This window comes from Medicago sativa, chromosome 2 (assembly GCF_051527215.1).
Source record: "Medicago sativa cultivar Bolivia chromosome 2, Bolivia_mono, whole genome shotgun sequence".
Taxonomy (NCBI): domain Eukaryota; kingdom Viridiplantae; phylum Streptophyta; class Magnoliopsida; order Fabales; family Fabaceae; genus Medicago; species Medicago sativa.
Genome location: NC_140750.1, coordinates 17,304,502 through 17,327,673, shown reverse-complemented (window position 1 = coordinate 17,327,673; position 23,172 = coordinate 17,304,502). Strand labels below are relative to the sequence as shown.

General features: G+C 39.7%; 1 pseudogene; it reads right to left on the bottom strand.

The window, feature by feature from the left end:
- Nucleotides 1-19,645: 19,645 nt before the first annotated feature.
- On the bottom strand, nucleotides 19,646-21,465 carry LOC146945082 (monolignol oxidoreductase AtBBE-like 15 pseudogene; annotated as a pseudogene).
- Nucleotides 21,466-23,172: the final 1,707 nt, after the last annotated feature.

Here is a 23,172-nt window from a genome sequence, read left to right as displayed (position 1 = left end):
GATAATCCAGAGAATTGGTCTATTTCACAAAGGATCATGGCTCTCACTCCTAATGACGTGGTTTGGCTCACTCCGGCTTCTAGAGTCAAGGAAATCATCTTCGGTGGTGGGAAGTTTCTTGATGTACCTCTTCTTGGTACCCGGGGTGGAATCAACTATAACCCGGAGCTCGCCTTGCGACAATTTGGTTTCCCGATGAAAGATAAGCCCATCAATCTTGCTACATCTCCTTACTTCTTCCACTACTCCAATGCACCCACCGGAATAAGAGAAGATTTCATAGAAGCTTGGACTAAGCTTCGGAAGAAAGAGGTGAAACATATGGGTGTAAGGTCCGGTGTTGCTCATGAGGCCTATACGTAGTGGGTGATAAACCAAGCTGTGAAGATTGGTATGCCTTATCCCGCCATGAGATATGTGTCTGCATCTATTCCTACCATGCCTTTGCCTCTACTACCACCTACTCAGGAGGTGTATCAGGAGCATCTAGCTATGGAGATTCGAGAGAAGCATCAGTGGAGGACTAGATACTATGAGGCTGAGAACTTGATCATGACTTTAGATGGAAAAGATGAACAGAAGACTCATGAGGTTTTGACATTAAAGAAAGAGTTGGCTAAAGCTAGGAGAGAAATTGAAGAAAAAGACAGGTTGCTTATGAGGGACTCCAACAGGGCTAGGGGTGCCCGTAACTTCTATGCCTGATACTGTAGTTATGAGTCTGGGTCTGAGTCTGAGGATGATGCTTCCACTTCCTATGCTTGAGGATTTCTATTTCCTACTGTTATTTCCAGTTGTTTATGTTTCAAAGTCTATCCCTTGGCTTAGTATTTCAAAGGGAGTCAGCTTGTAAGACTCTATGATGTTTGTTCGTTTTGTCTGGTTTTGATGTTTCAGTTTGTTTAGTAATGTTTACAAGTTTCTAATTTGTCTAAAACCCTTCGATAACACAAAGAGAGTCTTTTTGCATATGCATTAACACATATCATGCATCATATGCATCATTCATCGGTCACAAAAAAACTTCTCTCGTGCTCATTGCCTCCTGGTTTTTTCCGCCGCAGTCTGAAAAGTGGCTCGTACTCGCAAAGTTTACCAACCAGACAGAGTTCATCAAACAAGATTTTACAAGAGAAGAATCATGGCTAACTTTGAAGAAGAAAATGCTCAGCTCCGTGCCGAATTGGCTGCTATGAAAGAAGACTTGGCTAAGGCTCATGACGTTATGTCCACTATGATGGCTTCACAAGAACAACCAGCCACATCTGTTCCAGTTTCTACTGAAGTGATTCCATCTATCCCACTGCCTACTGTGATGTCTGATGCTCGGTTTGTTATGCCCAATGGACACCCTTATGGACTCTCAGCTTTCTATGCTCCTAAAACTGCGGCTGGTATTTCTGGTATTGGCAATCAAGGGCAGATTCCCACTTCTATGCCTCAAGTGACTACTGTTGTCACCGACCCTGTTGTACACACTATGCAGCAGGTGATTGATGTTGATACTCCGCGTGGACAAGACCCCATAGTGGAGGCTATGAGAGAACAGTTGAGAGAGCTAGCTGGAGAACTCCGTGAGGTCAAGGCTAGCCGTGGGAAAGGTGTCTCTGCTAAGGCTCGTGATCTATGCCTGGTGTCCCGATTTGAGGTCCCTAAGAAGTTCAAAGTGCCAGATTTTGACAAATACAATGGAACTTCTTGTCCACACAGCCATGTCATTCGGTACGTCCGAAAGATGGCCAACTACGCAGATAATGATGCACTGATGATCCACTGCTTCCAGGATAGCTTGATGGAAGATGCGGCAGACTGGTACACTGGTTTGAGCAAAGACAATATCCATACTTTTGAGGAACTTGCTGCTGCTTTTGAAAGTCATTATGAGTTCAATACCCGCTTGAAGCCGAATAGGGATTCTCTTAAGTCTTTGTCTCAGAAGTCAGATGAAACCTTCCGTGAATATGCTCAGAGGTGGAGAGGGGCAGCTGCCCGTGTGTCTCCTCAGCTTGATGAGGAAGAATTAACACAGACATTCTTGAAAACTCTGAAGAAGGAATATAAGGAAAGAATGATAGTCTCTGCTCCAAACAACTTCTCCGACATGGTTACTATGGGAACTCGTCTAGAGGAGGCTGTCAGAGAGGGTATCATTGTTCTTGAAAAAGGGGAATCTTCAGCCAGTGCACCTAAGAAGTATGGTAATGGCCACCATAAGAGGAAAGAATCCGAAATAGGGATGGTATCCGGTAGCCAATCTTCAGCTACTGTCGCTCCTATTAATGCTGCTCAGTTGCCTCTGCCCTAGTACTCTCAACATCCTTTCTTCCCGCCATTCTATCAGCAATATCCTCTACCACCGGGTCAACCACCAATACCCGTTAATGTCATTGCTCAACAAGTACAACAACAGCCTCCTGCTCAACAGCAACAGCAGCAACAACAGGGGCCTCGGCCCAAGACTTATTTTCCACCAATACCAATGCGGTATGCTGAACTGCTCCCAACTCTACTTGCTAAGGGCCACTGTGTCACCAGACCAGGCAAGCCTCCGCCTACACCATTGCCTCCCAGGTTCCGACAGGATCTCACATGTGAATTCCATCAGGGCGCTCAAGGCCACGATGTTGAAGGTTGCTATGCTCTGAAGTATATTGTAAAAGACCTAATGGACAGAGGACGGTTGACTTTTGAAAATAGTGTTCCTCATATTCTCGATAATCCACTTCCAAATCATGCTGCAGTTAACATGATCGAGGCTTTTTGAAAGAGTTCCCATTCCTAGAGAGTCCCCATGTTGGATGTCTGCAATGTTGCTACTCCCTTGGTGCCACTACAAGTCAAACTTTGCCAGGCTTCTTTGTTCAATCACGATCATGCTTCTTGTTCAGAATGTCTTCAAAATCATATGGGTTGTTGTGTGGTACAAGGTGATATACAAAGCCTGATGGATGACAAGCACTTAATTGCCAGTGATGTTTGCGTGATTGTGCCAGTGTTTCACGATTCTCCCGCTGAAAGTACATCTCAGACAAAGAATGTTGAACCTTTGGTGATCAGGTTACCTGGTCCGGTATCTTATGTCTCTACAAAAGCAATCCCTTACAAGTACGATGCAACCATGATTGAGAATGGAGTGGAAGTGCCTCTGGTATCCCCAGCTACGGTTGATAATGTTGCCGGTGAAATTACAGCTCTGAGAAGCGGAAAAGTCCGTCCACCCTTGTTCCAAAAGAAGGTGGTTACACCTGTTGCTACAATAACTCCACCAGTTGCTCTTCCTGTTGACAAAAACACCGGCCCATCAGGCCAATCCATTGAAGAGTCTAATCTGGATGAAATTCTGAGGCTTATTAAGAAGAGCGATTATAAGATTGTGGACCAGTTGCTGCAAACTCTGTCAAAAATATCCATCTTGTCTCTGCTATTGAGCTCAGAAGCTCACAGGAAAGTGTTAATGAAGGTACTGGAACAGGCCTATGTTGATTATGAAGTCTCCGTGGATCAGTTCAATGGAATAGTGGGTAACATTACTGCTTGCAATAACTTGGGGTTTGGTGACGATGAGCTCCCCGAAGCAGGGAAACACCACAGCTTGGCTCTGCATATCTCGGTGCACTGCAAGTCTGACATGATGTCCAATGTGTTGGTGGACACTGGATCATCTTTAAATGTAATGCCTGAGTCTACACTAAGACAATTAAGTCATCATGGAATTTCTCTGAGGGGAAGCAGCTATTTGGTTAAGGCTTTTGACGGATCTCGCAAAGATGTTCTTGGGGAAGTAGACTTGCCAATTACCATTGGTCCTGATACATTTCAGGTTACTTTCCAGGTCATGGACATTAACGCTTCTTACAGTTGTCTCCTCGGAAGACCATGGATTCACGATGCGGGGGCAGTAACTTCTACTCTGCATCAAAAACTCAAGTTTATGAGGAATGGTAAGCTCGTCACTGTACATGGTGAAGAAGCATATCTGGTTAGCCAAGTGTCATCTTTCTCTTGTGTTGAAACAGGGTCTGCTGAAGGGACGTCATTTCAAGGCTTGACTGTTGAAGGGGCAGAACTCCGGAGAGCTAGTGCTAGTATGGCTTCATTGAAAGACGCCCAGAAAGCTGTTCAAGAAGGGCAAGCTGCTGGCTGGGGCAAAGTGATTCAGATTTTGGAAAACAAGCGTAAAGAGGGCCTTGGATTCTCCCCGACCTCGGGTGTTTCAACAGGAACTTTCTACAGTGCTGGGTTTATCAATGCTATTGCTGAAGACGCAGCTGAAAGTAGTTATGTGCCTACATTTGTTGTACCAGGAGGCACTGTGAGAAATTGGGAGGCCATTGATGTTCCTTTAGTCATGCATGCTTCCATGTAATGTGTCTTGTTGCTCATGTTTTTCTTTGCTTTCAAAATAACAATCCTTTCGCTCTGCCCAAGGCGAAAGTGATATCATTGTAAGGGCGTGTTTGTTTCGGCATTGCCGTTATCAATAAAAGTTGTCGTCTTTCTCACGACTCTTTGTTTTTTTTACTTTTTAGTGCCTTTTTTCTTGGAAATAATGGTAATGCCAGAAAAAACCAAAACATCAGTATTTTTTCTTATTAATTTCAAAAATCTACATAAAAAACATTTTTCTAAAATCATCCCCAATCATATTATGCAGATTGAATCATAATAAACCCGTTGAACACAGTGACCCTATGGTTCCTCCAAATTTTGAATTCCCTGTATATGAAGCTGAAGATGAAGAGGATGATGAAGAGATACCGTATGAGATCACTCGACTGCTTGAACAAGAAAGAAGAGCCATTCAACCTCACCAGGAAGAAATTGAGCTCATCAATCTGGGTACTGAAGAGAACAAGCGAGAGATCAAGATTGGTGCTGCACTTGAGCCAGAAGTGAAAAAGAAGATTACTCAGCTTCTCCATGATTATTCAGATGTCTTTGCATGGTCCTATGAAGATATGCCGGGTCTAGATCCCAAGATTGTGGAACATCGAATACCGACAAGACCTGAATGTCCTCCTGTCAAACAGAAATTGAGAAGGTCTCGTCCAGACATGGCTCTTAAGATCAAGGCTGAAGTGCAAAAGCAAATTGATGCGGGTTTCCTCATGACAGCCGAATATCCTGAGTGGATTGCCAACATTGTACCAGTGCCAAAGAAAGATGGGAAAGTTCGAATGTGTGTTGATTACAGAGATCTGAACAAAGCCAGTCCAAAAGATAACTTCCCATTGCCTCATATTGATGTGCTTGTTGACAGTACTGCTCAGTCTAAAGTGTTCTCTTTTATGGATGGTTTCTCTGGCTATAACCAGATACGGATGTCACCTGAAGATAGAGAAAAGACGTCCTTCATCACTCCATGGGGAACGTTCTGTTATAAAGTGATGCCGTTTGGCTTGATAAATGCTGGTGCTACCTATCAAAGGGGTATGACCACTCTGTTTCATGATATGATTCACAAAGAGATTGAAGTGTATGTTGATGATATGATTGTGAAATCAAGTGATGAAGAGCGGCATGTTGTATATCTGAAAAAGATGTTTGAAAGATTGAGAAAGTACAAGCTGCGGTTGAATCCTAACAAGTGCACATTTGGTGTAAGATCTGGAAAGTTGCTAGGCCTCATTGTCAACCAAAGAGGCATTGAAGTTGATCCTGATAAAGTCCGAGCCATCAGGGAGATACCGGCCCCTCAAACTGAAAAACAAGTCAGAGGTTTCCTCGGACGTCTGAATTATATTTCAAGATTCATATCTCACATGACTGCTACCTATGGACCAATTTTCAAACTGCTCAGAAAGAATCAGCCTGTTGTATGGAATGATGAATGTCAGGAAGCTTTTGATAGCATTAAAGAATACTTGTTGGAACCACCTATCCTTGTCCCGCCAGTGGAAGGAAGGCCTTTGATTATGTATCTGTCAGTGTTAGATGATTCAGTGGGTTGTGTTCTCGGTCAACAAGACGAGATTGGTAAGAAAGAACATGCTATCTACTATCTGAGCAAGAAATTCACTGATTGTGAGACTCGGTATACAATGCTTGAGAAGACTTATTGTGCTTTAGCTTGGGCTGCCAAACTCCTGCGTCATTATATGGTGAATCATACAACTTGGTTGATATCCCGAATGGATCCAATCAAGTACATCTTTGAGAAGCCTGCTGTTACTGGAAAGATTGCACGTTGGCAAATGTTGTTGTCTGAATATAATATTGTGTACAAAGCTCAGAAGGCAATCAAAGGAAGTATCCTTGCTGAGCACCTTGCTTGTCAACCTCTTAATGATTACCAGCCAATCAAGTTTGATTTCCCTGATGAAGAGATTATGTATCTGAAAGCAAAAGACTGTGAAGAGCCACTGATCAGTGAAGGGCCAGATCCCAACAGCAAATGGGGGTTAGTCTTTGATGGTGCTGTTAATGCTTACGGAAAAGGAATTGGGGCCATTATTGTGATTCCGCAGGGGCACCACATTCCTTTCACTGTTCGAATAACTTTTGAATGCACGGACAACATAGCTGAATATGAAGCATGCATCTTGGGCATTGAAGAAGCCATTGATCTGAGAATTAAACACCTTGACATCTATGGAGATTCCGCACTTGTTATTAATCAGATAAATGGTGAATGTGAGACTCATCATGAGAAGTTGATCCCTTACCGTGACTATGCAAGACGTCTGTTGACATACTTTACGAAGGTTGAGCTGCACCACATTCCTCGGGATGAAAACCAGATGGCTGACGCTCTTGCTACTTTGTCTTCTATGTTTCATGTGAATCACTGGAATGATGTGCCCGTAATGTGTTTACTATTGAAAATATGCCAGATCAAGCTGATAAAAATGTGAATAATGGAAAACCTTGGTATTATAACATCAAACAGTTCTTGCAGAGTCGTGAATATCCACCTGGTGCTTCTAACAGGGATAAAAAGACTTTGAGAAGATGGGCTAGCAAATTCCTTCTGAACGGAGAAATCCTATACAAGAGGAACTATGACATGGTCTTATTGAGGTGTGTTGACAAACAAGAAGCTGAGAAGTTGATGCATGATGTACATGATGGTACTTTTGGGACCCATGCTACGGGTCACACCATGTCAAGAAAACTGTTAAGAGCCGGCTATTATTGGATAACTATGGAGCGTGACTGCCACAGACATGCCAAGAGATGCCACAAGTGTCAAATTTATGCTGACAAGATTCATGTGCCTCCACATGCCCTCAATGTTATCTCTTCCCCATGGCCTTTCTCTATGTGGGGCATTGACATGATCGGAAGAATTGAACCAAAGGCTTCCAATGGACATCGTTTCATTCTAGTGGCAATTGACTATTTCACCAAGTGGGTTGAAGCTGCTTCCTATGCCAATGTGACCAAGCAAGCAGTAGTAAAGTTCATCAGGAATAACATCATCTGCCGATACGGTGTTCCCAACAAGATCATCACTGACAATGGTTCCAATCTGAACAATAGCATGATGCAAGCTTTATGTGAGGAATTCAAGATTGAACATCACAACTCTTCTCCTTATAGACCTCAGATGAATGGTGCAGTTGAGGCCGCTAACAAGAACATCAAGAAGATTGTTCAGAAGATGGTCACTACTTACAAAGACTGGCACGAAATGCTACCGTTTGCCTTGCATGGTTATCGTACTACGGTGCGCAGTTCAACCGGGGCAACTCCTTTCTCTTTGGTATATGGCATGGAAGCAGTTCTCCCTCTGGAAGTGGAGATTCCATCTCTTTGAGTAATCATGGAAGCAAAATTAACTGAGGCTGAATGGTGTCAAAGTCGGTATGATCAGTTGAATTTGATTGAAGAAAAACGTATGGATGCTATGGCTCATGGACAGTTGTATCAAGTACGAATGAAGAATGCTTTTGACAAGAAAGTCCGACCTCGAGAATTCAGGGAAGGCGAACTTGTATTGAAAAGAAGAATAAGTCAGCAACTCGACCCAAGGGGCAAGTGGACACCTAACTATGAAGGTCCTTATGTTGTCAAGAAAGCTTTCTCTGGTGGTGCTTTGATTCTTACACACATGGATGGTGTTGAACTTCCGAATCCTGTTAATGCTGATATAGTCAAGAAATACTTTGTCGAAAAAGAAAAGAACAGAGTGGTAGGTCGAAAACCCGAAAGGGCGGCCTAGGCAAAAATGCGCTTCCCGGTGGATCGAAAACCCGAAAGGGCGATCCAGGCAAAAGTTAGGGACAAAAAAAATGAATATGAAAAAGCTCGCTGATATTGTACGCAACTCAGGCAAGAATGAGCGCCTCGATGAGCCGAAAACCCGAAAGGGCGGTTCATGCAAAAATGAGGTTGATAATAACAGACAAGTAACTATATCTGGCAAATCACCATCACCCCTTGGGGCATCTGCAGCTGTCAATGATCGTCTTTATCAGAAGCTTCTGTACTTGTGAATTCAAAATTTCTATGAAATGTAGCGGTCATCGTGTTCAATGTACCACCAACCAATAAAATTACCATTTTCCAAGCTTTGTAAATCCGTGGGGTTATGCCGTTGGCTGGCTTTCACTCTTCCACATCAATTTGAGCATGTGCTTTTGTTTGAAATTCTATTTTCTTTCTATTTTCAATCCTATATACAAAATATTTTCTTTCTATTTGATAATGTCAATATATGAAACAAACATTTTTGAAAATTGAAAAATCATTTCCTGTCTATTTTGAAAGCAAACCTGAGCAATAGGGTACATTTCAATGAAACATGCATGAATAAATGAATGTCAATGTCTATTTCAATACATGTTACGAGCAGGTTACTCCCCAGGACGATCTGTGATCAATGGCAAGAATGAAAAAACAGAATGGAAATTTGAAAAAAAATACAAATGAAAAGCTCGCTAAGTTGAAAACCCGAATGGGCGGCTTAGGCAAAAATGAGCACCCCGCTGAATGACAACCTATGAAGGCAATTCAGGCAAAAATGGGGCAATGAAAAGAATTTATTCCCGGTGAATCGAAAACCCGAAAGGGCGGTTCAGGCAAAAATGGGATTGAAAATGAAAACTGAAAGAATGAAATATTGAAAAGCATTGACCACAGATGCGAACGTCCAATGTTTACCCAGCACTGACACGCCTGACAACGGCGACCTGTATCCAAGAATCTTCCAGGGGTCCCTCCTCTACAAGTTTTATTGCCCTCAGCCATGGTTTTGATACGTCTCTCAACGACGGTCTCTCCAAAGAGGTTCTCCATATGAATATGTTATAGCACGAGCCACTACGTGCCCAATCTTTCAATGTTTCGTCCGTCTCTGTGAAATTTCTCTGTCAAACTACAAACCAATCATGCATTTCAAGCATTCATACATGCATAATCATGCATTTTATGTGCTCATACATTTAATAATCTTGTTATACCATACATACATGTTGCATTTCCAATCTCAACTTTCAATTCAACTCGGTTCCCACTTTCAATTCAGTTCAATCTCCACTTTCAATTTAACTCAATTTCAATTTCCAACTCAACTCAATCTTCACCTTCAAATTCAACTCGATCTCCAATTTCAATCCAATCTCAATTTTAATTCAATTCAATTCTCAATTTTCAATCCCTCTTTCAATCTCAAACTTTCAATTCAATGTCTTTGTCAATGTTAATCCACTCTCAATTTGCTCTTGGGCCAACAATAATGGTCATGTCTATCTTCAAGTCAAATCAATATCAACTTACTCTCAATTGGTATCTTTCCAAATCAAACTTCCAATTTGTATCTTGTTATCAGTCAAGTGGCTAGTTCGATCCAAAGAACAGCTTGTACCTGCTTATATGCCTACATTTCCGGACAAAACGACAAGTTCGATCCAAAGAACAGTTTATACCCTGCTTATGCTTTGTTATCGGTCAAACGACAAGTTCGATCCAAAGAACAGTTTGTACCTGCCTATCTGTTTGCATTCTCCATCAAGCGACAAGTTTGATCCAAAGAACAGCTTGTATCTTTCCATATGTCTATGTTTCTGGTCAAGTGCCAAGTTCGATCCTAAGAACAGCTTGTGCCTATCTTATATTTCTATTCCCGGTCAAGTAGCAAGTTCGATCCAAAGAATAGCTTGTACCCATCTCCTGTTTGTATCTCTTGGTCAAGTAGCAAGTTCGATCCAAAGAATAGCTTGTACCCATCTCCTGTTTGTATCTCTTGGTCAAGTGGCGAGTTCGATCCAAAGAATAGCTTGCACCTATCTTTTGTTCCCTGGTTTGTCTACCCTGTCAATATCTACCTAAATCCCCGGTGATATGGTATACCCTGTAGACCCCAGTTCGTTTGTCTTGCATTCATAATCAAAATGTTGCATGGCATTCATATTTTGAAAATCTGAGAGCGTATTTTTATGTCCAAAAACAGTGCAAATGTTAGGCCCGGCAGCCTTTGTGCTCAAACTACGTTGGGGGCTTTAAGCCCGGCAGCTTTATGCTCACATGTTGAAGAGCCTAATTACGCTCATTTATGTTGTTGAATGGTACCACATGCATTTGCATATCAAGAAGTTTTAAGATGATTTAAGATGAGAAGTTGTCGAGTTGTCAAGTTGTTAAGCTGTCAAGATGCTAAGATGATTTGAGATGTTAAGAGTTACATAGTCGAGTTGAGTCGCATTGTCGAGTTAAGTGAGGTTTGATTATGAAGTTTGATTGTGATTTGATGATTATGATTTAATGATAATGTTTGTTTATGAACTTGATTATGAAGTTTCTTTCGATAAATGCTATGTTTTGATAATGATACTTATGTGAATTATATGATGATGCTTACGATTATATTTAGTGTTAGATATTGATGCTTATGATCATGATTTAAGATAAGATATTTTATGAATAATAATTGAGATTACTTGATGAAGTATATGACTAATGTAGGAAGGATAATGACACTAGTTAAGGAAGTTTAAGTTATTAGATATGATTAATGAATTATAAGATGTTTAAGTTGTTGAATGTACTTTATATGATTTATATGCTTAATATTATTGTTTGAGAAATCTCACCCCTCTGCTTGGAAATGTTGCTCTTCGTATGGGTAACTTGCAGGTAACTAGGATTAGTTGCGGTCGTGAGTGGACTCCTCACAAGTGTGTCTTAGGTGCTCTGATACGTAACGGGATGGGATTATGTCTTTACTTTCTGTTCCTTACGTATTACTTTATGAATCTTTCAAGAATTGATGTTGAACTAAGTTTTATGAAATTTTATATTGAGGCCCTTGTGCCAAAGATGTTATACCCTAATTTTGGACCTAAAAATACTTGTTCAAATTCTCTTTCATCTTTGATATATGTCTATTACTCTTGAAAATTGTCAATTTTGCTATTATTCACACTGACATTTTACTCTGCTTTATCTCTCAACTTAGCTTTAAAAATCTTTTCAACTGTGTATTTGTCCATGTTTTCTTGCATCTCAAGTCATCCAAAACATCTTTCTTGCATTTCAAGTCATTTGAATTTGTTTCTGATCAATTGCATATTTCTTTGCATTTTAGTTCAATGTTATTTGCAAAATTCATGAAAAAGGGTATTTTAGTCATTTCCTACATTCAAGTTCATTTTAGTCCTTAAAAATTGTTTGAGTCTTTTCATTTGGTTTGAATAAGTCTCTGTTTCAATCTCATGTCAAAATCCATTTCAAAAATTGCATTTGAAGTCATTTTGAGTCAGTTTAGCCCCTAGGGGCATTTTAGTCTTTTCAAGTGTTAAAACTCCGTTTAATTTCTAAAAATTGTCTCTGAGTCTTTTCAATTGGTTTAAATAAACTCTTGCTTTGATTTCATGATAAAATCCATTTTAAAATTGCATCTGAGTCACTTTGAGTCGTTTTAGTCCCCAGGGGCATTTTGGTCATTTCACACAAAATTTTGGCAGAGAGAGGTTACTTTGAAGTACCTCATTTAAGTATTTGGTTCGTTTTAGTCCATTTTGTGTTTTTTATTAGTTTCACTTTACGTTATTTACCACTTACAAATTTTAATTCAATTTATTTTTAGTTTCCATTTTAAATTTTATATCAATTGTGTCTTGGTCCTTTTATTTTCGAAAGTTGCACCTTAGTTTTTTCGTTTCATTTTATTTCCTTTTTAGGTCCTTTTAATTTTTTTTGAATTTTGGTCCTTCAGGTCAAATTGTTGTTTTAGTCCTTTTTTTTTGGTCAATTGCATTTCAAGTCCTGGAGTCTTAAAAAATTACAGATTGGTCCCAAACTTTCAAAAATTGCAAAAAGGGTCCTGAAAGCACCAAACTCAGCAAGGCCGAGCCAACCAAGTTCAAAGTCCACATGTCAACAGTTCATTCGGTCTCAGGTCCACATGTCACCTATATAAAGGCCACATCACCAATTGCACAAGGGAATTCCATTCACAACTCGCCAACACATCAAACACACAGAAACAGAATTCCATTTTCTCTCTCTTGACAGTTACGATCAAAAACACAAAGAAACCCAGAAATTCATCCCCAAAACCATGAACCCTAATTCAAATTAACCTCAATTCCACGCAAATTCATACCAATTCATCACAGATTCTCATCAATTTCACCACGCAAAACTCAAATTCAACAATTACGTAACCAAAACAGTTCAAATTAAAGTGATTTTGTTTCGCAGTTCTCAGAGATTCGAAAGGAATCCTCATCATCGAACTGTGAACTCTGCAATTCCAACACCGAATCATCCAGAGGACAAATCGGTGCGATCACAGAGAATTTGAGGAAGAGAAGAAGGGGAATCAAAGCAAATTTCGAACCAGAGAAGAGGAAGAAGATAGAACACCGATTTATTTTCGGTTCAAACTCACCAGGAGAAATCTGAAGCAATCTCAAGATCTTTCGTTCGAATCTCCAAGTTAAAACGAGGTAAACACACGAACTCTTCTCGTTTTTTGTTCGAAATCATCATTGAAGGTTCGTAATTAAAAATAAACGGTGAAACAGAGTAGATCAACAAGTTTTAAAACTTGTTCTTTCGAAAAAGTTCGAGAAAGATTGAAAAGATTCGAAAACCAAAACCCTAAGATATAGATCTGTAATGATTCACCGTTTATTTTGTGAAACTGAGTGCGAATCTGTAATCAGCTTGAAAAAAAGACGGATTAGGGTTTTGAAATGACGAACAGTGAGAACACCGGTTAAACCTCGTTTTTCAAGAAGATACAAAGGAAGGATGGACGGAATCCGTCGTTCTCATCGGTGAAGACGACGATTTCGTCGTTCTAGAAGGTTTACAAGGTGTTCATCACCTTCCTCTTGTTCAACGGCGCCGTTAGGGTTTCAGGTTGGAGAGAAGAGAGAACGAGAGAGATACGAAAGAAGAAAGAGAAAAATGGTTTGAAATGAAGAAAAAACCGGCTCCCAAACTTTTATAGGGAGTGGACCGGACCGGTTCACCTGAACCAGTCTGGTTCACTCCCCAAACCTTCTTCTCTTCCTTTCTCACCGTTTGATCTGCTTTCCAATGACGTGTACGTCCTGGATCTTGTGTTTCCATGCGCCTTACCTTGTCTATCATGTGCCACGCACTCTCAACCCTTGGATTTAGGGTTTGAGAAGGAACTGGGTTGATCTGAGGGCTACAAAGCAGTTGGATCACCCAGATCCAACTCAAACCCTTGGGCTTGGGCCTGTGTTTGCTGAATTTCGTTTTCTTGCTAGTTTCTTGCTATTTTACACTTTGTTTTAGCTTTTTACACCCCTGACGTGCTTAGAATATTTTAGAAAGTTCTCTAAAAAGTTATAGGAATTTCTTGATATTTTTGTGATGTTCTTATGGTAGTTTTGCACTAAAAAACTTTACAAAAAACATTGGTACATTTTCTTGTTTAGATCTTGGTTTTTTTGTTAAAACTTGTGGAAATGTGCATGACTTTGATTCCATTTCTTTTTCTATATGTGTTTGAGACTTGTAATGTGTGAATTTGTGATGGATTTGTCACTGTTTGTATGTGTTTCTTGCTGCATTTGAATATGTGTAATTGGTTTCTTGTTTTACAAGTCATGTGAATATTTGTTTGTGAAATTAAATGCCAAATATGCCTAAAATATGTCATGATTCTTGACTTGGATATGTTCTCATAACTCTCATATTATTGTTTGTGATAAAAATCTTTGAACATAGTCATGATATGAGAGTTATAGGTCATGCTCTTGACTTGTTATCATGATAAATTTTAGGTATATTTTGCTAAGAGTTTAGTGCCTTTTTTGTCAAGTTTTTTGCTACTTTGTTTAATGATTCCTTTTGCTTATAATTTTCATGCTATTATACCTTGTCCAACTAACCATTTCATTTCATGTTTCATACATCATGAACATTCCATACTTCATCTCCTCCTTCATTTTATTTCTTGCACTTTAAATTCTACCAAGAGTTAGAATGTAAAAGACCTAGGAATTTTGTATTTTACTTCATGCAATTTTAAATTCTTGCAAGACCATAGAATGTAAATTAGGGCATGATGTAAAGGACAATGGACTCTAATGATGTACACCGACACAAGCACCGACACATGCACACACATCACATAGATATTTTTAGATGTATGGCTAGGATATGCATGTTTAGATGTATGTTTAGGATTGAATGTTTAGATGAATGCTTAGGATTTACACTTAGAAAAATCAATTTCCCAAAAAAAACATGAACAACATCACTCAAATCTTTTTCCTAATAAACTTTGGGATCCAAAATCCCATTGTATTTTCTCTTTTATTTTCTTAATCAAATTTCAATGAAAATTAAGCATACTTAGAGTTCTTTTGCAAAATAACTAATTCAAACCTCACTTCTTTCCTCAATCTCATGCCTTTAAGGCCTCTCAATCTCCATTCTTCAAAACTCCAATTTTCAAACTTAAAATCAACCAACAAAAAACAAAAACATTTTTTGGAAGAGAACTACGGTGGATTTGATCCCTTAAAAGAGTACGTAGGCAAGGAATCAAAATTCCTTCAATTCAAATAAAATAAAAATTCAAACACTTTCTTCTCCCTCCAATTCTTCACTTAGAAAACTCTTAGGTGTAAATATCATTTCTTAAATTGCATTTAAAAATAAAGCGCGCGCGTAGAAAGTAAAGACGGTTCCTATAGGTTACTATAGTCGTTATGGGTGCCTAACACCTTCCCGTAGCGAAAACAACTCCCGAACCTCGATTCTCAAGGGTTTTGTTTATTTTTTCCCTTCCCAAGAAAAAATGAGATATCACCGGTTAAAAAGGTTCAAACGTAATCAATGTTTGACACCCGAAAACCAAGATAAAACAAAAGATTATTTAAGTTGTCAAACTATTCCGCTGCGAAGTTTTAAAGATTATGTTGTTATATTTTTGAAGGATAAATTATTATTCCATTTACGTTTTTTAAGAAATGTGACATTCCGTTTTATGATGAAAAACTCTGATTTTATTTAAGAAATTTTTACGTTGGGAAAACGGGGTGTTACAGCCAGCAAGTTGACGCTCATGAGCTCCTCGAATTTCCTCTTCATGCTCCCCATGGAGACGTTCAGCGTTCCTCCAGTGATGACGCTGGCAATGGGGAACTGTTCCCAGGTGCATGAGTAGGGAGTGATTTCCACGTTGTCAGGGAAATCACCGAGATGTTCCACGGACATGGCGATGGTCTTGCCAGGTTCAGAACCGTCACCGATGAGCTCGACGGTCTTTCTTTCCGCCTCTGGGTTCTTGACGAACTGTTTGAGCCGGCCTCTCTGGATGAGGAGCTCAAAGGCGTCCTTTAGATGGATGCAGTCAACGGTAGTGTGACCGTGGCATTTGTGGAATCAACAGTAATTTGTCTTGTTGACCCCTTTCCTCTCTTGCGACAGAGCTTTTGGTGGCTTGATGCCAGCTTCGTTCAGATCGGCTACGGCAATCTCGGCGAGGATTTTCTCTCTTGACATGGCCAAGGGAGTGTACTTGGTGAAGTGACCGTTGGGCCTTTTGCTTTCCCGAGCAGCTTTGCCTTCCTTCTTTTTCTCATGGAAGGGCTTTTTGGAGACTTCAGCAGCAGGCTCCTCCTTCTTGGATTTGTTGAGGTTGTCCGCATACAGATCCTCTTCGTAGGCAATGTTGATCTTGACGATCGCTAGGAACTCGTTGAGAGTCCTTGGGCGATCCAGGCGGACGGCCTTCTTCACGTCTATGCCTTCGCGCAGACCTTTGACTATGAGGTACCGCTTCATTGTTTCATCGGCACCTCGTACCTGAACAGCTTCTTTGTTGAACCTCTCGATGTAGTCCCTGAGAGGTTCGTTTCTTCCTTGAACGATGGCCTCGAGGGAAGCCACCGTTTTTGGTTGCGTCCTTGACGTAGTGAAGTGGGTCGTGAACTCGTGACAGAGGTCGCTCCATGAGTTGATAGAGTTTCTCTGTAGGTTCTTAAACCATGTAACGGCTCCTCGTCTCAGTGTGGTGATGAAAAGCTTGCATTTGACGGCGCCTTGCACCGATCTGTAGGTGAGAACTGCTTCTATGTTCTCGATGTGCTCGTCTGGGTCGGTTGTCCCGTCGTACGAGTCCATCTATGGAGGCTTCTCCAGTCCACGGGGAATAGGAGCTTCTCGGATACGCCGTGTGAACGGACCGTAAGCGTTACGCTCCGTTCGGGTATCCCGAGAGTCCTCGAAACTGGACAATGACCAAGAGCGCCCGTTGCGTCTAGGCGGAGATCTTCCAGGGGGAGTCCGACGTGGAGGGGATCTCCTAGGTGGAGTCCGCCTTGGAGGAGACCGTTTGGGTGGAAACCGTCGAGGGATCTCCTTCTTGTTGATCTCCTAGTGTAACTTGGAGATCCGATGCTCACCGAGTGTCGCGGAGCGTGACAAGCGAGGGCTCCCTCCTCTTCTGCTACGTATGGGGGAATGAGTCTGTTTGGCTCGAACTGATGGGCGTGTTTGCTCCATATCTATCAGGCGTCGGTTCTATTCCTCGATTAACAAAGTCTGTCGTTGAACCGTGTGGATCAGGTTGTCGATCAGTACATCGGTTGGTGTAGCATCTTCAGGTGTCTCTGTAGGCCGCAAGGGACCCTGCAGAGGTCTTTGCTGGAGAGGAACTATCTGAGCTGGTTCCTCCCTGGGTGTATCCACAGGTGAAGGTGAAGATGTCATGCTATCCCGTTGAGGGATGCATATCTCACTTCGTACCTGGGGGTTGGCACCGTTGGCAGCCATGGTGTATTTTTTTGGAAAACTTTGGTTTGTAGGAGTATAAAAACAGGGAGAGCTTGTATTTTCCCACAGACGGCGCCACTGATCGTACCTGATCAAAAGGTGACTGCTGGTGCTTTGAATGTGGTGGTTGTGACGGTGGTGGAATGCGTGAGAATGCTTCTTGGAGCGGATGGGGGGTGTGTACATGCCGGCACTCCGACACTCAAGTCAGTAGAGATCAGAGAATGAGGCTTTTGAGGGAGAGAGAGATTCTACCTTGGGGACTACATTGAGTCCCCTATTTATAGAGGTGGAGGGCTGCAGAGCCATTGTAGTGGCACACCTGGCTCTGGCGGTTACGAAATCGTGGGAAGTGTAACCGTCAGGGAGTTTATTGCGGGAACGTGCAGAATGTGCAAAGAGACGTTGGGGTTCGTTTGAACCGGTCTCGCTCGCTCTGTGCACCCCCTCGTGGAGAGGGGGTGTGTCGCAAGTAATGCTGCCAAACGTGGAGTTTGGGCTTTGGATTGTATTGGGCCTGAGTAATGGGCCAAAGATCCTTTTGGCCGGTTCAGAACATTGCTCTTCTTTCAATTAAAATTGCTCATTTCTACACAAACTACCAAAAATAACTCTAACGTGAGTTAATTCACATTCGACTGGAATGTTGAAGTTGAACTGTTGAAGGCACTGTTTTGTAACTTTGTGTAGCTCTTTTGATTGTATTATTGTGGATTTGAATGTAATTTGCTGACAAAATATGTAATATTTGGCACATGACAAATTAACATTGGTAAAGTTTAGCATTGATTGGTATTTTTTAGTGTAATTTTTTAATTAAATATTTTAAGTAACCGGGCGGCCTGAAAGCCCGTAGCCTGCAAAGGGCCAGGCTTGGGCAACTACTTGTGAGCCTATTTATGAACCGGCCCGAAGCGGGCCGGGTAGCCCATTTTGACAGCTCTAGTTTTTGTTTACAGCTATTATGATGAATATGATGAATATCTTATTTGACAAAAAAAAAAAAAAAAGCTATTATGATGAATATGATGAATGGTTCCATCTCTCAAATATTATGGCATAAATCCTCCAAATAATTAAACATTTTTATAGCACTCTGCAACAAGGCTGACTTTTCGTCATATAATTCTTTAGTTTACTTGTCAATACGCGAAGGAGTTTGACATGTAATAAGTTAGTTTATTGTGTGAGACAAGTAACTAATTAAGCGCACGATGCCTACTGGTTTTGGAGGTTAGATATTAGTACTTTTCATCAATGTTGCACATCTAGATAAGTATATGTGTGGCTAAAATTTTAAAGAAACACTAAAGAAGAAAGCCAACTTCAAAAACTTATAAATCATAACAAATGTGTTGCACTTATTTGTTTCGTACGAAAGAGAATTGTTTTTATATAGTCGTGTTTTATTAAAAAATAAAAATAAAAACAATTTGGAGAATGATGTGTGGCTAAAGCCACACATGGCCCTATGTTGGGTCCGTCTATGATTGTACACGTTGCCGGTCGTATAAAGTATACTGGTTTGGCTAATTTAGCAAATGGTTGGTGTGGTTTAACTTTTTTCTTTTTTTAATAACAAGCGGGCTTTAGTCCGTAAAAAAGAAAAAACTACCACTTAATAAAGCGTGAAGTCGAAATACCAACAAAGACAACTAGTAATAACAAACTAATTTGAGCAGAACAATGTCCATCTAACATCAAAGAAATACCTCTATCACACACCATATTTGCCCACACATCGACACATTTGTTTGCTTCACGATACAAATGTTGAATCTTGATCTCCTACTTCAACTCCACCAATCTCCTAATATTTTCAATAAGCTCCAACCATCCACAATTTCTCCTTCCCATAAAACAAGTGATGAAGCTACTACCCAAATATCAATGTGGAGCTTCACTTTCATAACCCAATCTAGCCAACTTCAAACCTTCGAACACCCTCCAAAGCTATGCTACATATGCACTACAAGCTCCTAACCCCTTCAAAAAACTAAAAATCCACTCTCTGTTTACCCCCAAAAAAAACCTCCACAGGCTGCTATCATCCCTTGCTTAGAAGTGTCATCCGTATTTAGCCGAATCCAACCCACGTTTGGAGGCAGGGTGGCTTAACTTTTGAGTTTTGGGAAAATAAAAGTTGCAGTGAATGCCTTAAGACAAAAAATCACATCAAATTTTAAAGGGAAATAGGGCACTTGTTTTTTTCTTTTTGGATAGATACACGAAATGGCAATAGTTATTGAAAATTTACACACAAGTTGATGAGTCAGGGTTAGAAATTTGGTTACGACATCCGGCCTAACATTTTTGATATTTTTGCTAGTTGAGTCAACACTTGCAGATAAAATGGGACACCTGTTAAGAAATTATATGTGAAAATATAATATTAAAAGTAATGTATTAAATAACTTAAAATTTTAAAAAGTGACCCTTTTCATATAAAACTTTTCGTTTATTTCTTTTTTTATTTCCTTATCAAGCCCTAAAGGCAACTTATTTAGTCATGAACTTTTTAATTACATAAATAAGAAAAGGAACTATGGTGTAAGGAAAGTAGCTCCATACATCAATCATAATTACATAAATAAGAAAAGGAACTATGGTGTAAGGAAAGTAGCTCCATACATCAATCAATAAGATAAAGGTGGAAGGCTCTGCTCATCCCTAAAGAAATTGCTAGGATCAACTTCATCTTTTACCCTAGCCAATCTTTCAAAATTAGACTTGAAATATTTCACGCCCCAAGATTTTGCTTCTTCATAACTTGTATTTTCTCTATTCACTCCTAAATCAAGGTCCCTATAATTCAAATATGCAGCTCTTGGACCCTTTGATACATAAGGTGTCATGTATGCATATAACCTTCTTATCCAATCCAAATGCTTTGGTGTTTCTTCATTTGAATACCAATCTACCAAATATTGGATTCCATAAATGACCCCATTTCTATGTGGAAATGGAGTTTCTGTTTCTGAAATCTTACTCATTCTCCCTCCATATGGTGTCATAATCAAAGTTGGTCTGTCTTCTTCGAGTATCAAGTTCCACAACCCTTCCAAACCTGACATAGGAATTGGTTCTGTTACAAAGTCTGATTTAGCTTTGAAACTTGTAAGTGTTGTGTTTCTTTGAGGTAACACTTCCAATGAACCATTGATGGAATAGCCTGCAAAATAAAGAACAGATTGAATCCAACTCATCTCAGTGCAATTATCATGTTGCAAACCTAATTCTTCAAAGTTGTTTTGCATCAAAGGAAGTAAGTCGTCGGATTTCCCAAGATATAGTCCTGTGAAAGAAACGGCAACAGTTTTTCCACCATCAGAAGATGAATTTGCAGCAAGTCCGATAACCGAGTGAAGAAAAAGTTCACTAGGAAACTTGTTTGCTATAGTTTGCAATTTCATGAAAAGGGTAGTAGCATTTTGATCTAATCTCTTTGAAATATCGAAAACTGTCACAATTGAAGGAACATGTACAAGCTTGACTTTCCATGCAGTAATCACTCCAAAGCTTGACCCTCCACCTCCTCTTATAGCCCAAAATAAATCTTCACCCATCATTTCTCTATTTAGAATATTTCCATTAACATCTACTATTTGAGCATCGATTATATTATCAGTTGCAAGACCATATTTTCTAAATATGGTGCCAAATCCACCTCCGCTGAAGTGACCTCCGACACCGATAGTAGGACAACTACCAGCTGGAAAACCATGAACATTACTTTTATTTGCAATTGCATAGTAGAGTTCTCCAAGAGTAGCACCTGTTTGAACCCATGCATTTTCTTCTTTGATGTCAATAGTTATTGACATAAGGTTTCTGAGATCAGTCATTAAGAATGGAACATTAGAGACATAAGAAAGACCTTCATAGTCATGTCCACCACTCCTAACTCTTATTTCTAGACCTTGTTTTTTTGAACAAATTAGTGTTTTTTGGATTTGGAATAGATCATTTGGAATAACAATAAGGTAATAAGGTTAAAAATCTGTTGTTTCTTATAGAAGATTGTAAAAGAGGTGTATAAGATGAACTGTTTTGAGTGAGTATTATTTTTGTTGTTGAGTTTGAATTTTCTAAACCTGATGAAAAACATTGAAGGAAACTCCTTTCAATGTCATGAGAAATATATGTTTGAGAGAAACTTGAGATGAAACTTATGATTGATAGAAGTGCTAATTTTGTGTACGTAAATCCCATGTTTATTTGGAAATTGATGTTTATTTGGAAATTGATTTCATATATTTCAATGATGAGAATACACGAGGAATCGGCCTTATTTATAATAATCCTAGAGGCTAAATTACTGTTGAAATAGTAGAAATAATTAACGCATCAATGGAAAAATGATCTTGTAGAAATTGGAATTGTTAAGCATGGCGGCTTGCTTAGCTTTAAGTCAATAATAGGATGATGCATGCAATGGAGAAATTAGCATTGTAGGACAGTGACAATGGAGAGACTATCTTAATTTGTATCATACTCTCCGGGTTGAATAGATCTCACCCTCGAGTTTATATCAAGTTTATTATTGCTATTTATTATGAAAAATTTGACATACAAAAGCGAAGGATAATGCCTTCTTTATTTTTATAAAAGTTCCAAAACAATTAAATTGGTCTTAGATGGAAATCAAGAGGTGCAATGAGTGTAATAAATGGCAATAAAAAGAGGTTCTTCGGTTTCATGTAGCTTGTGTTCTTAAAATTGAGCATTTCCCTAATTCAAATATGGTGAAAGGTTGGATGCATCGAAGGTTGTTGAAACACCACAAGTTCCTAGAAGTTCTACCTTGTAAACATTGTTATTGATTTTTGACACTATCTTAAACTGACCATGAGCTCTTGGAGACAACTCGACATTAAGTTGATTTGGAAACTGGTCTTTTGTCACCAAAGACACCAATAACCTTGATTTCTTTTTGATTTCATTGACTTCATTTGGTGGGGATTTAACTTGACTCTTACCCAATCTTTGACAAAGGAGTATGTGTTAGCCTAACCATCATACAAGGTCTGACGCATAGTCACATAATTCGCAATTCGCGTTGGTACGAGGTACGGGTACGGGTTCGTGGTACGCGACATGTGAAGAATTCGGTACGTTTAGGAGTATAGAGCTTTGGTACGCGTCGGTTCGTAACACCAATACTAAAAAATAAGCTCAACACTATAGGATAAAATGACCTACGTCATGAAAAAATAAAGAAAAAAATCATCAAAGTTGACAGGCAGCTAGTAGCATAAAGTGCACAACGTTGTTGAATAAGAGAAGAAAACTAAGTCCCACATCGAAGATTTGATAGAACTATAGAAGAAAGTGGTCTATAAAACCAAGCAAATGAATTGCATGTTGTATGGATTTGAGGATAAGAACCAGTGTAGCAATAAATAGCTATCAGTGTCTTTGAATTGCATGTTGTATGGATTTCAGCGTATTGCATGTTGTATGGATTTGAGGATAAGAACCAGTGGACTATAAATAGCTATCTTTTATTTATTTTATAGTCCAAATCTTTTTTTCAACCAATCAGCGGTAACCATTCTTTGGTACTCTTGGTTCGGTGGTTTGTGCGAATTCCAGGGGAATTTGTTGCGTACCAATACGCTGAAGTACCCGAATTCGGTACTCGCGAACCAATTCGCAATTCTCCCTTGGTTACACGAATTATGTAACTATGGTCTGACGATCATATTGCCAAGGTCTTCAAAGTAGAAGGTGACATGCACCCATAGGAACGGCATAACACCATTCTATATCTCGATATTTTGGACCAATGGAAAAGTTCACTAGATAATGCTTAGTCACTTTCACTTCATTGCCTTTGTTAAGCCACTATAATTTGTAATTGGACAAAAAAACTCTTATGATGTTACTCCTTCCGTTTCAAAATGAGTGTCCGTTTCAAAATGAGTGTCGTTTTAGGCTTTGGCACACAGATAAGAAATGGAA